Genomic DNA, 10,389 nt, shown 5'->3' with positions numbered 1-10,389 from the left:
AGGTGCCTTTGCTTTCTGAGGGAAAGCCCCTCCTGCACCCCTCTGGGCACAGAGAAAGGAAAAACAAAGCCGAGAGTCAGCTGGGGGCCAGCCTGCTGGGCAGGTGGCAGCTGCCGGCTGCCGGGAACCTGGCTTTTCCTGTCCTCCGGGTAGGTGCAGCAGCCCCTGTGTCATTCAGCCCCTTCCCAGTAGCTGGTGGGGAGAGTGGGAGGGGTGTGGTGTGGCTTCTCCCTCCCCACGGAAAGGGACTGGGGTGATGGCCAGGAGAGCGAGGACCTTCTCTAAGCCCGTGAGCACTGAAGCACTGGAGCCTGCGGCGTGGGGTCCTCAAGCCTCAGCGCTAACAGAACCACCCCAGGCCCCGCTGTAACACAGACAGGGGCCCATCCCCCAAGGGTCTGATCCAGAGGTCGGGGGTGGGGCCTGAGAATTTGCATTTCTAACAAATGATTCTGATGTTGCTGGCCCCAGGAACCGTACTTTGAAACCCACTGCTGACACGGAAGTTCTCTGCAGGACCAGAGGCTGCTTCCTGGGTTCCCACTCTCGCTCCTGCGTCCCCTGCCTGCACTCAGCCTAGGAAACCCCCATGGAGCGAGGGAGTCGAGGGCCCTTCTTGCCTTGCTTCCACCTTCTATGACACAAAGAACACTTGGGGCAGGTGCACTTCTCCTCCGTGAAGAGCCCCCGTTTGGACCATGCCCCACGATCCTAACCATTTCTAGAAAAGGAAATTGTAATCATTTCTAACACTGCTTGCTGGCCGCTACCTCAGTCCTGATTTCAGACTCCCCTGGGCCAGGGCCAGGAGGAAAAAGGATCCCTGCCTGGCACACGGCCACCAGGGGTCCCCACAGACCCCTGCAGGCCTCTCAGGGTTTGAGGGGGGTGGGTGTGCACCAGAGCCCTCCGTCAGAGTCACCTGGGACCTGTTAAAATGCAGATTCCTGGGCCACACCCTACACCTTCTAATCAATGCAGGGAGTGCGGCCCAGGCATCTGCATTTGACAAGTATCCCAGCGTGCCTGTGACGCACAGGAGGTTGAGACCGCCGCCTTCCGCAGGCAGAGGGGAAGCACGTGTGCTGGACACCTGGCTCCCTTCTTTCCTTTTCCCCTGCCAGGCCTTCCTTGCCAGCCCTTATTTTGGCCAGAGAGCTGAGTTCTGAAGGTCAGGTCACTTCTCTCACCCCAAGCAACAGGGATCCAGCCTGAGCCAAACTAAGCTTCGAGCTGTGAGCAGCTCCAAGAAGGAGTCCTCCTACAGGTTCTGAACAGGCAGGTAATTTGGTGCTGAAACAGCCCTCGCTGTGCATGCCTGGTCCAGCGGATCTCAGCCCCGCTGTATGTTAGCATCACCTCTGCAGGGAGACAGAGGGGTGTAGAGGGAGGTGTCAAAATACACAGAGATTCGGATTCAACTGGCCTGAACTGGGAGGGGGCAGGGGGTGTGCTGCCGGGCATAGTATTTTTTAAACTCCCCAGATGATGCTGATGTGCAGCCAGTGTTGAGACCCTTGCTGCAACTACAAAGAGAATATTTCCCGTGGGGTATGTTTTCTTTTTTTTTTTTTTTTTTTGCGGTACGCGGGCCTCTCACTGCTGTGGCCTCTCCCGTTGCGGAGCACAGGCTCCGGACGCGCAGGCTCAGTGGCCATGGCTCACGGGCCCAGCCGCTCCGCGGCATGTGGGATCTTCCCGGACCGGGGCACAAACCCGTGTCCCCTGTATCGGCAGACGGACTCTCAACCACTGCGCCACCAGGGAAGCCCAGGGGGGTATGTTTTCTAATTCACAGATCAGCTGGCTCTGTACACCCAGGCCCATGGGCAGTTTGGAAGGGGGTTCCTCTGTGTGTGTGTGTGCAGGCCTGTGTGTGTGTCTATTTAGGATTCCTTTTTACACAGCTCCCCAGCACTGGAGTCAGAAACACAAATGTCACTGAAGATTCCTCCCTGCTCCATATTCATCCCTCATGTTCAATCCGACCCAAGCCCCCTTTTTCTCACACTGATACTTTCTCCTCTTTCAGCTCTGTTCCTGCCTGACCTCACTTCCTGTCTGGATGTTTTCAGTGTCCTCTTAGGTGCTCTTTCCAACAGTCCGACCCCCACCCCTCTGCTTTCCCCTCTGCTGTCCGAGGGCCTTTCCACAACTTTGGATGAACTTGACTTTGCCTGTCATGGCACATCCACTGGTGATTTGTCTGAGATACCTTGTCATTTCTGACGCTGACCTGTAGTATCCAAAGGATGAACTCGGTCCTTTAAAAGAGAAAACAGTTGAAAAACCAGATTGTTTTCATAAAACCAAACTGAGATCCAATGTGCTCTGAGTGGAGTTTGACTCTTTCCCAATATCTGATACTTGTCTTTAATAGGAAGAAAGCAATCTATTATTGGGAACAGTTTAGAACTAACTACCTGTAATGTTGGACAAATGCTTTCGAGAGCTGAGGGCAGTCTGTGTGGATGAGAAGGACCCATTTTGTCCCCATCTCCCAAGTTAAAGCACGCATCCATCTGGATTTTGAATGTGTTTTGTAATTGGGCTAAAAGTACTTTCAGTGAGAAATGTCTCACTTCTGAATCCATGGCCATCAGAAAGCAATACCAGATACTTGATGCTGTTTCCGGCAACCTATAACTGCGAGTTGGGAATGCTTAACTTAGCAAAAACAAAAGGTAAGGAAAGAAACTGCTGGAGTACAGAGTAAAGAAACCAGAACAAAGAGGACAGATACCTTGGGAAGAGACTGAAAATGATGTCCTCTTGCAAATGCATGAAATGATTAGTGATATTTAAAATAATGTTCTATCTGGTAGGAATGTGCAAGCCTTATTTGGATCCTGATTCAAACAAAAAGAAATTAAAACATTTTTGAAACAATTGGAAATTTGATATTTGATGATTTTTAGGAACTCTTATGAATACTTTTAGTTGTGATAATGGTCTTGTCATGTTAAAAGAAAGGATTCATATCTTTTAGAAACACATACTGAGATATTTATGGATGGAATGATGTGCTCTCTGGGATTTGCTTCAGGATAATATGGGAAAGAGGAAGTCGGTGTGAGTAGTGCTGAAACAAGACTGGCCAGTAACTGTTGAAGCTGAGTGATGGGTACACAGAGGTTCATTACACTGTTCTACTTTCATAGGTGTTTGAATTTCTTCATAATAAAAAGGGTTTTTTTAGAATATGATGTTTTTATTACTAAAAATTGTGATGAATTTTTACCTAAAATTGGTGGTCTTCATGAGCATAAAGGGGCTTATGGAAGCTGAAAGTTTGAGAAATGCTGCTGAATGGTACATGGTCTTAAATAGAGGGAATACCCAATTCCCAAAGCATTTCACAAAGAATAGGTTGGAAGAAAAGAACAACACGTCAGGTGAAGTTGTCCTCAAGACGTTGGTTAAGAGAGGTCTTCGTTGTGAGTTCCGTTGTCCTGGAGGGCTATAAGAGTATTTCCCATGTAGGGGTAGGCGTGGGAGTAGAGAGACTAAAGACATCAGCTTCTAGTTCCTTCTGAGGAATAAATAAAATGTACTAGAGTGGGTTTGGGATGCATTAAAATGACTGTGGTTTGAGAAAATACCTGTTGATCTACTTCCTGATAGAATCTGCAGTGTTTATACATCTATACAGAGAAGAAAATTAGGTCTTCAAAGAACTAAGCACCTGGACAAACTGTTTTAGTTGAAGGAACTGCTTTCACAGAATTTTAACTACATTTATGCTTCTGTGCCTATATTTAGGAATTGTACTGAAAGAAGTGAGGAGACACAGTCCTACAGAAATCCCTGTCGCATCTGTTGCAGAAATAGCCCTGAGGGCCCCCCACTGCCCTGCAAGGTTAGCCTCCTAGTTTGGCACCCAGACATGGAGCCTGATAGCCTAGGTTTGAATTTCATTTCTACAACTGACTAACTCTCTGGTCTTGGGCAAACTACTAACTTACTCTCAAATTCTCAGTTTTCTTATCTGTAAAATGAGTGTCATAATAGTATCCATCTGATGTGATTGCCAGGATCAAATGAGAAAATGTCAGAAGAGCATTTAACTCAGTCCCTGGCCCACATGCAAACCGTGAACTGTGATTCCTCACCTCTCCCTGGTCTCTACATTAAAAAGGCGGATCTTTTTCTGACTTGCCAATATGCACCTTCTGCCTGATTATTCTGTCTCTTTTCTTGGCTTCTAGGACTCTCAGGTCCAAATTTGCAGCCCACTTGTGGTAACTGAAAAGCATCGTCTGACAGACATTCCCGTGTGCTCATCTTATTGCTGCTCTCTCAGCTATTTTCCTTGTCTTCTTCCTTACTTATCGTGGTCATTTAGTCCATCCTTTATTCTGTGTACTTTTATAAGCTGTCTCAACTTTTTTATGGAGCAAGGGAAGGGGTAAATTACTAGCTAAGTAAATAAGTGATCCGTGGCTGAGGCCAGGGGAGGGGTTGGGGAGGACTCTGATGAACGAGCTCCTCCAGGTGGGGAAGGGGCGATAGAAACCACTCACTGGACCTCTTCCAAACCATTCTTGCTTTATGCCTTCCTTGGTATCCACCATGTCTGCTACCACTGTTTGTTGTAATAATGGGCCGGGAAACCCTCAAGAATAAAAGTAGGCCAAGTTGCCTACTTGTTTTGGTGACAGGATTCGGTGGGAAAATGGGGGCATCTCTCTTCCCACTACAAACACGGAGCCCCTGGATTCAACCTGGTTTTCTTCCATGACTCCGTGGCCTCTGTCCACTGGTGCTTGTGTTCCAACTGCAGACAAAGGCTTTCCCGGGAAGGGGCAGCGTTTTCCTGGCCAACAGGATGCTGAGTGCTGACAGGCTCACAGTATGCACCAAACATGCCGGTCTCCTCTGCTGGGGTCAGGAAGATGAGTCACCTCCACCAGCCCGGGGGACTCAGAGCCTCGGATCTTCCCAGCAATGTCCTGGGCTTTTGCAATGCGGAATACTGCAAGGGCTTTTTTCAGGGATCCAGCTGAGGCCTTGGTGACCGATTTCTCCCCCAATAACAACTGGGGAGGAAACTGCTAACTAGAGATAAAGATAAGAGAGTTTCTGGTCTTTTCAATACCAGACCTTGAAAGTGAAGTGTCCCAAAAGCACACACTAGCACAATTCCCCCAAACTCCTTGCTTGCCTGCCTGGAAGGTTTTGTTAAAGAAACAATAACCGAAGTGTGCCCACTCATTACCATTCTCTCTGAAATTCGACGCCGCTATTTCTTTGCTTATGGAGTGGCGGAGGGCCAACGTGTGGCTCAGCCTCAGAGGCAAACGGCGGCTACAGGGGCAGAGGAGGAAGGCAAGGCAGAACTCCAGGGAGGGAAGGCGTCAGAGGGTCTGGGGGCAAAGGCAGCCCTCGCGGTAGCACTGCCTGGCCAGGGCCCTCCGCAGAGAACACTGTGGGCGCTCTCTCAGACAGCTGATGTCCTAGGTCTACAGTGAGGTTCATCTTTTGTTTTGTAAGAAGCCTTTTAATTTACCTTTTTTTCTTCTTTATCTTTTTTCTCTAATTTAGTGAATAGGGAAAAAAACAATCCACTATACAAAAAGTCAGATATAGACACGAAAAAGCACATATGGTATATTGCTAAGTGAATTTTAAAAATCACAAAACCATAGACAAACCCCATTTTTGTAGTGACAAAAGAAATCAGTGAGAAGGGGTGTGAAATGATTCATGCCAAGGAGTTAACAGTTGCCTCCTTTGGAGAAGGGTGTGGATTTGGGGAAGGAGTGATGAAGGAGGGGAAGTTTTTACTCTGAAATTTTGGAATTTTTGGAAAGAACATATAGTAATTTTAAAAGAGCAAAAAGCTCAATTTAGTTGCTCTGGGTTGGGAGTATTTCCCGCAGGCAGAGCTCAGGCTTGTCCTTGAGGGTGGACGCTCCTCCCCATGTTGCCTCGGTCCATGAGGGAAGTCCCCACCTCCCCACCCCACCCATCAGCGTGAGGGACCCTCTCTGCCCCGCTCCAAGTCAGGAATGCTGGCTCCTCCTGACAGCGCAATGACTGCACTTAACGGGATGCAAACGGTGTTTCCATTTAACGCTCACGACGCTCCTGTGAGGCGGGTAGAGCAGCATGTCCACTTTACACCTGCGGAACCTGAAGTCCAAGAGGAGAAACTGCATGGCTACCAGGAGGCAGCGAGGACAGTGAGCCAGGCCCCTCCATCCAGGCCCAGGGGTCCTTTCAGCCCCTGCTTCCTCTGGCAGAAGGCTGGCCTGGAGCTACCCGAGGAGGGTGAGACGGAGCACAGGGACTCTGCCTGGATGTACCACGAGAACGCCGAAATGACCATGCCAGGACTGCTCCGTGGCGGTTAACTCTGTGTGCAACCTGGTGGCCACAGTGCCCAGATATTTAGTCAAACAGCAGTCTAGAAGTTACTGTGAGAGTATTTTTTAGATGAGATTAACATTTAAACCAGTGAACTTTGAGTAAAGCACTTTACTCTCCATAATATGGGTGGGACTCATCCAGTCCGTTGAAGGCCTTCAGAGAAAAAGATGGAGGGCCCTGGAAGAGAAAATGCTGCCTTCAGGCTGCCTTTGGACTCAAGCTGGAACCTCAGCTCTTCCCTGGATCTCCAGCCTGCTGGCCTGCCCTTCACACTGCAGTCTTGCCAGCCCCACTATCACGTGAGCCAATTCCCTAAAATAAATCTCTCTCTCTCTCCATGTATACACGCATCCACCTGGTTCTGTGTCTCTGGAGAACCCGGACCAATACTCTTTCTCTAAAGGAGAAGACTGGGTGGACACATTTCTTCTAAATTACCTTTTACTGCCATCACCACACCCAGCAGTGAGGCTTGCTCGGCTTACATGCTTCACAAGTAATTGAGCGAGAACCAACAACTAGGCGGAAAATGCTTCATGGCTTTGCCAGATATGATATTTATTTAAACTACTGCTTTGTTCCCGTCTAAGTCATTGGATCTAATGGAAAAGAACAGAAATTGACTGGACTAAATCAAGGGTGGGAGTGATGAGTGGTGAGGTACCTTCCATTTCTGAAGAGTCTGTGACCCAGGATCATTCCAGAAACTATAGCTTCTGTTTTGTCTTTTAAATCGGAGTAAATGGGGACTGGCGGGGCCAGAAGCAAAGCTCTAAGCCAGGCACTGCTTCCTCTCCCTCCCACCCCATGTGCAGGTCCCTCTGTAAGGAAGGGCCCAACCCCATTCTACACACACCCTCACCATGGGCAAACACTTCCTGTTACCTATACACAACGCTGAGACCAGCATGAACTCGTTTAGGTGCCTAGCAGTATCTGCATTTTACGAGAGCTGGGAGAAGAACCCAGAGAAACAGCTCCTAATTGGGGAGCATCACTGCTCCAATTTTAACCATGAAGGAGACTGAGGCCCAGGGATATTGGGCTGTCTGCCCAGGGCTGCACAGGAGTCATGGTCCAAGCTGGTCATGAGGCTGCCGGGAAGGAGAAAGGTGTCTGGAAAGATGTGCCCTGGCTTCTCTGGAATCCTCATTCACCAAGCCTCACCACTTCTTGAGGAGCAGATCCTGATGAAAGGATGGAGACTTGGCATCCTGGCTTTACCACAGAACTATGTCCTGGATATGGAAGACTGCTTCTTAATTCCCATTTAAATTTCTGGCCTAATGTCTCCTTTCAAATAAGTTGTGTCCAACACAACATTTCATTTCCCACAACGTGGCGAGCTCGTTCCTTGTCTGCTACAGCTTGGAGAGTTCCCTTATCCCTCAGCACTCAGCTTAGCAGTGACCTCCTCCAGAAAGCTTCCCTGTCCCTTCCCTGTCACACACACACACACCCGCTAGCTCTGGTGGTCCACAGGCTCCATGCTAGATGCCTTGCACGGTCACCAGGCTGAGCCCTTTAAGGGCAGGGAGCCTGACACTGAGAGCATCTGGCACATGGTAGAGCTTGGTAAACATCTGATGACTAAACCATGGAGAGAGTAGAAGTGAGTACACTAGGGAATATTCCTCTTTTAGGGAAAAATGACTAGAAATTACTAATCATCTTGCGTGATACATAATGGGCATTCAATGATTATAGAATAATTCTTAAAAGTAAGAGGGTTGTGCTCAGAATAAATACCCCCTGACTTAAGTTATGCTGTGGGGATACTAGACAGTCTCACTGTAATTTCTCGGTAAAAATGTCAATGGCCATGAAGAGAATGTTTTCAATTTTAAGTTTTCCTTCCATACCTTTTCCAAAACCACCATAATGTCTTGTTGCTTATCTAGAATCTAGTAATTAGCACAAAATTTAGCCCCAAATTATGTATTAGAGGTATTTTAAACTTGAAATTGAATATGACAGGATTCCAGGGGACTGCCAATTATCTAGGATAAATAAGATCCACCTGGTGTCAAATTTTCCCGTTAATTCAACAAATTCAAAATCACTTGGTTTAGACATTAGGCAACATTGTGTTTGTTCCCTTTCATTCATTCATCCATTCATGTGGGGAATGGAAGCCTTCTGCCATAGGAGGGTTAGTAAGGCGCTCTAGGGGATGAGACATCAACAAGCAAGAAGAAGGAGGTCAGAAGTCCACCAGTGGGTGGATGGGAGTGCACAGGTTAAACCTAAAAGCATAGCTTAGACTTTTGATCAAATGGTGTTATGACCGTCATGGAAACCTAAGTTAAAAAATATACAGATAATGCTGTGATTAGGAGTAGGGCCCAGTAGGGGTGAGCTAGGCTAGATCTTGCTGAGAAGGATGCTGAAAAGGAAAGGGAATAACTTAACGTATGGAAAATTTTCTTTGGCTAATAACTGCCATTCCATACAGGCAATAAAAATAAATCTGTAGCATTCTTGACGAATAAAGGGACAAGCAACAAGATGGGATGGACAGGGGCTGGCCCCTAGGCCAAGCTGGAGGAAAGGCAGCCTGGGGCCTGGGGCAATGACTCAGGCAGGAGGAATGTGGCTCAGGCTGCCTGCAGCTGTGATAAGGAGGACAGGATGGGGCACAGCAGAGGACATCCTGGAGCAGCCCGGCAACTTTCCACATAGGAGCTCATGTAGAAACCCAGGGCCTGAAAGAATTCCAGCCCCCATGCCAGGCAGAGTCCTGGAATGCGAACAAGGGGAAAAGAGTAGAGATGTAACCCTCCATCACCAAGGCCTGGCGGAGAGAGGGAGCAAAGCACAGCTGAGGTCCTGTGTGCTGTGTGCTTCATTACAGACCCAGCTGGCTCCTGCCTTCCAGCCTTGCAGCCCTGAGCTGTGCTGAACCCTTTCAGCCTAGCCTGGGATGTCCCCATGCTCTGCGCCTTCTACACTTGGATTCAAACCTCAGGCTTGTTTCTCCTACCAGCTGGTTTTGTGCCATATCTGTATAATGCTTGTGCCTTAATTTACTTAGGATGCTCCCTTCAGGGGGCTCACATTTTAAACATAGCCCCTGCCCGCTAAGCAAATATCCTTGTTCATAAATTACTCTCACCTGAACCCCCACATCTCTCTCCCCCCAAAACACAGAGGATCCCTGGGCTTCCTTGCAGCACCGTCAAAACCCTTCCTGGGCATCGAAGGGCATCCACTCACCAGGCCCCCGAGGGGACCAGGCACAGGGCACGCTTTCCCGCTTTGGAAGCAATCTCATTACTAGGCAGTGTAAACCACCGGGATTTCCCAAGAGGAACAGGTCCCTGCTTCGTCAGGTTTCTCTGCTTTTTTCCTTCTGTAATGGAGTCTGGAGCTCAGGCCCCTCCCCCTACAACCTCTCCTCCACACGCTTGGGGGCTGGGGTTCTGGCCCATCCTTCTGTGAGCTCCCTGCTTCTCCAGTAAAGTAAAACATCATCCTATTAACATCCTGGTGGTAGGTCATGTTGCTAGCATGTACCCTGATAGGATGTGATGAGAATTACACTTCACCTCTGTGGTCTTCCTTCCAAAACCCAACAGGCCCACTCTAATTATGAGAAAAACCTCAGACAAATCCCAACTGAGCAACACTCTACAAAATAACTTACCAGTACTCCTGGAAACTGTCAAGGTCATCAAAAACAAGGAAAGTCTGAGAAGTCATCATAATCAGGAGGAACTTAAGGAGACATAATGATGAAATGTAATGTGACGTCCTAAATGGGATCCTGCAGCAGAAAATGACATCAGCAAAAACTAAGGAAATCTGAAATATGGTATGGAGTTTAGTTAATAACAATGTATCAATATTGGTTCATTAATTCTAGCAAATGTATATAAATGTAACATAAAAAGTTAATTATCAGGGAAACTGGGTGTGGGCTATGTGGGAACTCTGTGTATTATCTTTGCACCTTTTCTGTAAATCTAAAACTGTTCTAAAAAAAAAGTTGGCTTTAAAAAAAATGGCTTTTTTTGA

The sequence above is a fragment of the Hyperoodon ampullatus genome, assembly GCF_949752795.1.
Source record: "Hyperoodon ampullatus genome assembly, chromosome: 13".
NCBI classification, from domain to species: domain Eukaryota; kingdom Metazoa; phylum Chordata; class Mammalia; order Artiodactyla; family Ziphiidae; genus Hyperoodon; species Hyperoodon ampullatus.
Note: the sequence above shows the minus strand (reverse complement) of the source record.